The sequence below is a fragment of the Schistocerca cancellata genome, chromosome 1 (assembly GCF_023864275.1).
Source record: "Schistocerca cancellata isolate TAMUIC-IGC-003103 chromosome 1, iqSchCanc2.1, whole genome shotgun sequence".
Taxonomy (NCBI): domain Eukaryota; kingdom Metazoa; phylum Arthropoda; class Insecta; order Orthoptera; family Acrididae; genus Schistocerca; species Schistocerca cancellata.
The window spans coordinates 160,618,551-160,623,314 of record NC_064626.1 but is presented as its reverse complement, the minus strand read 5'-3'; positions in this window follow the sequence as shown (position 1 = coordinate 160,623,314).

The window sequence follows — 4,764 nt, the reverse complement described above, 5'->3', positions numbered from 1 at the left end:
TACAGCTTATGGAGTGTTATTTGTCTGTGTATGAGGAGACGGTCAAGAGAGCAGTAATGTGATTTTGCACTCCTCTGTGGAGGACCGTCTTAAATTCTACAAACATCAATGATATTGACAAAAAATTCGCATATTTTGACATAAATTTCACTGATTTCAACCCAAAATTCGCTGACTTCGATGCAAAATTGTTTGATTTTGACATAGTTTGGCTTACTTCGGTATAAAATTCACTGATTTCAACATACAGTTCCCATGGTTTAAAATCTACAAAAGCTCCATTTAACGATCTTGATTCGCAGAATGGTAAACTTACCTGTAGACTATATCGAAATTGATAACACTGTTCCCCAGTTCCACGCAGTTACGTGCGGTATGTGCGGGTAAAATGTGTGGAAAAGCAATATGTTTTAAACCATTCAATTATTAATCTTTATTGCAATAGGATCTGCAGCTGTGATGGCTATCTTTTATATGATCTCGTGATGTTGTCAGTTGACACTTTCTTTGTTTGATTTACGATTGTAAAGTTTTGACTTTAAGCCATTTTCAAGTATTTTATTGATGATTCTTTATTTTTTTTAAGTCTACCTTGGTAAATTGCCCCGTGTAGTCGTTTTAGGGCAAAAAGTAACAGTATGCACACAGAACACATGTAGAATATTCATCATAATACACAGGTATGATAAATCTCTGTTCGCAAATGAAAAAAATCCAGTCCTAAGCCAAAAATAAAACTTGAGTGTATTATTTATCAAAATACAAGCTTTGTTCGATCTGTGCACCACACGATAAGAAAATCACAAATTGTCTGTGTTATTTATCAACATACACAAAGATTTCATGTATAACAATACAAAACGTAGCACAGCTGCCGATCTAACTTGCAGCTTAAGATGCACTTGTCCACGAAAACAATTTGATCTTTGTAGCAAAGTCAAGCAGGACTATTCTCATGTCTAAAGTTTCTGTATTATTTGACAAAAATTTATTTAAGTTCTGTTAAAACTGATGTTAAAATCACCCATACATATTGCGGTGTTCACATTAAAAAAAAATCTTGCACTACAAAACCTTTGTTGCCTCCTGCTGACTTACGCTATTGCACAGTGGAGAAAGCATGATACTTTACTCCATACATCACCATTTTACAATAAAACTGTAACAATTTACAATATTTCCTGTTCACTCAGGTCATTTTATTACTGATTTTAGTGGAATAACATTTATCTTGTGCAACTGGATCTTTCACATAAGCTTTAACCCATTCGCACTTGGTGTGTGTTTGCGCACTATAAGGCACTGTTTCCAATGTTTACTCCTTCGAAACAAATAGATGTAGATATTACTTCCTGAGCTTGTCTCAGTACAGCAAAGAAATGGCATAATATGTTCAGAATTGTATTGGTGAACTGTTGTAGTGTGTGATTGTTTTCAGGGATCAAACTATTAGTTCGTTTCAAAATGGCTGCACATCATTACAACAAAATGTAAATATATTGCAAAAATCTTATCTATCTCGTAAACTATTGTTTGAACTCAGAATCTGCAGCGGAGTGTGCGCTGATATGAAACTTCCTGGCAGATTTAAACTGTGTGCCCGACCGAGACTCGAACTCGGGACCTTTGCCTTTCGCGGGCAAGTGCTATATCATCTGAGCTACCGAAGCACGACTCACGCCCGGTCCTCACAGCTTTACTTCTGCCAGTATCTCGTCTCCTACCTTCCAAACTTTTACAGAAGCTCTCCTGCGAACCTTGCAGAACCAGCACTCCTGAAAGAAAGGATACTGCGTAGACATGGCTTAGCCACAGCCTGGGGGATGTTTCCAGAATGAGATTTTCACTCTGCAGCGGAGTGTGCGCTGATATGAAACTTCCTGGCAGATTAAAACTGCGTGCCCGACCGAGACTCGAACTCGGGACCTTTGCCTTTCGCGGGCAAGTGCTATACCATCTAAGCTACCGAAGCACGACTCGCGCCCGGTCCTCACAGCTTATTGTTTGAACTGCCTTTGGTAACTATATTCCGTACGTGTGTAACATGGCATGAGTTATGCACAATGCACTGGCTGTAAATGCTATTGAAATTTAATTGTTGCACTAATGGACCACCGGTCACAAGGGTACACACTTTCCTGAAATGGCAACTATACTTCCTAGCTTCAATTTTACGATTGTATTCATATTACGATTTGTACGTTGTTTTTTTACATCATGAAGAGCTTATTATTCTCGTTTCAGAGGTCTAGGTGTGGAAGAGGTCTTGGCTTTGCTAGAAGAGTCTGATACTGAGATATCGAAATGCAAATTTGTTGGATCTGTACTTCGCTCCTCTTGATGTCATGGACAATGCAGGCGAAGACAGTGCAAATGAACATTTTGGTGGCAACATCAATGATATGAATTGCCATCAATTGACAGCAGAACGGAAACAATTATAAAAAAAAGCTAATGAAGATAAAATAATCGGCTTTTGTGATATGAACCTTAAAATCAAGGGATAAACACGCATAGACTGGCGCAGAAGCTAAAGTAACTTTAAGGAATACTAATGAAGATAAAATAGTTGGTTCCAGTAAAAAACAACAAGTTTATCATTGGAACTACATCACTTTGCCTAAGCAAAGGAAATAAAAAACAGATGGCCGAAGATGACTGAGTTCACTGAAAGAAATGAAAAAGAAGATAGCTGAACTTGATTACTTGTTTCAGGGCCTTAATCATGTTTGAAGACCTCCGGCTGAATTTTTTCTGTGACGATTTTACTGTGTAAATTGTGAAAAAAAGTGTTTCCTATGCAGTTCAAAAAGGTAGGATGAACTCCGAGTTATCTGTTGAAGAGCTCAAGGTTTTCTTTGGGATATTTGTTGGTTAATGGAGAAGACGTCCTTCTTCGGAAACGAATGTGCTGGCAGAGAATGATGATACATGGAACTATGCTACATCAGAGTCAATGAAAAGAAACAATTTCGAAGATATCAGGCTTGATGTGCCTCTAAATAATAATACTAACCTAGACAAGACCGACAGACGCTCAAAAATTGGGCCCCACTTAGTACACTCCAGAAACTGTTTTCTTGAGTATGCTGTGTGGGAGAAAGAAAGCGGTGTACATGATCAATGATACCTAAGAATGGTTGTGGTCACACTTTGTCCCATCGTCTGTTTCCAGAAAACTACAAAAACAATAAAAATCAATGTGGTCATGCTTTTTTAGCTTATTGAACATGGCCTAGCAATACATATCATTTTTATCAAAAAACGTTCTGCGCAATAATCGGCGTTTGAATTCTGAACGCTGTAATATCCTTTCTCAGCACCAGGTAGCTATAACTCATATGTATTTGGACTATCCCATATCGCAAGATACTTGTTTACAGGTGATACTGAACTATGTAGTTGTTGTTGTTCTTGTGGTCTTCAGTCCTGAGACTGGTTTGATGCACCTCTCCATGCTACTCTATCCTGTGCAAGTTTCTTCATCTCCCAGTACCTACTGCAGCCTACATCCTTCTGAATCTGCTTAGTGTATTCATCTCTTGGTCTCCCTCTACGATTTTTACCCTCCACGCTGCCCTCTAGTACCAAATTGGTGATCCCTTGATGCCTCAGAACATGTCCTACCAACCGATCCCTTCTTCTAGTCAAGTTGTGCCACAAACTCCTCTTCTCCCCAATTCTGTTCAATACCTCCTCATTAGTTATGTGATCTACCCATCTAATCTTCAGCATTCTTCTGTAGCACCACATTTCGAAAGCTTCTATCCTCTTCTTGTCCAAACTAGTTATCGTCCATGTTTCACTTCCATACACAGCTACACTCCATACATATACTTTCAGAAAAGACTTCCTGATACCTAAATCTATACTCGATGTTAACAAATTTCTGTTCTTCAGAAACGCTTTCCTTGCCATTGCCAGTCTACATTTTATATCCTCTCTACTTCGACCATCATCAGTTATTTTGCTCCCCAAATAGCAAAACTCCTTTACTACCATAAGTGTCTCATTTCCTAATCTAATTCCCTCAGCATCACCCGACTTAATTCGACTACATTCCATTATCCTCGTTTTGCTTTTGTTGATGTTCATCTTATACCCTCCTTTCAAGATACTGTCCATTCCGTTCAACTGCTCTTCCAAGTCCTTTGCTGTCTCTGACAGAATTACAATGTCATGGGCGAACCTCAAAGTTTTTATTTCTTCTCCATGGATTTTAATACCTACTCCGAACTTTTCTTTTGTTTCCTTTACTGCTTGCTCAATATACAGATTGAATAGCATCGGGGAGAGGCTACAACCCTGTCTCACTCCTTTCCCAACCACTGCTTCCCTTTCATGCCCCTCAACTCTTATAACTGCCATCTGGTTTCTGTACAAATTGTAAATAACCTTTCGCTCCCTGTATTTTACCCCTGCCACCTTCAGAATTTGAAAGAGAGTATTCCAGTCAACATTATCAAACGCTTTCTCTAAGTCTACAAATGCTAGAAATGTAGGTTTGCCTTTCCTTAATCTAGCTTGTAAGATAAGTCGTACTATGTAGTACTGACTTCAAATGTCGTAATGCTATTACTTTGTAGGGGATAAAGAACTGCAAATGGACGGTGTTTTTTAACCTTGTGGACAACTGTCCACATGTATTAAACTCTAACAAGCAGTGTTGGGGTACACGTGGCATTACTTGTCTGACAATTGCATAAGTCCTCTATGTTCTTGGCACAAAAATTTTTGTTTGAACACTTTGAACACCTTAGAGTT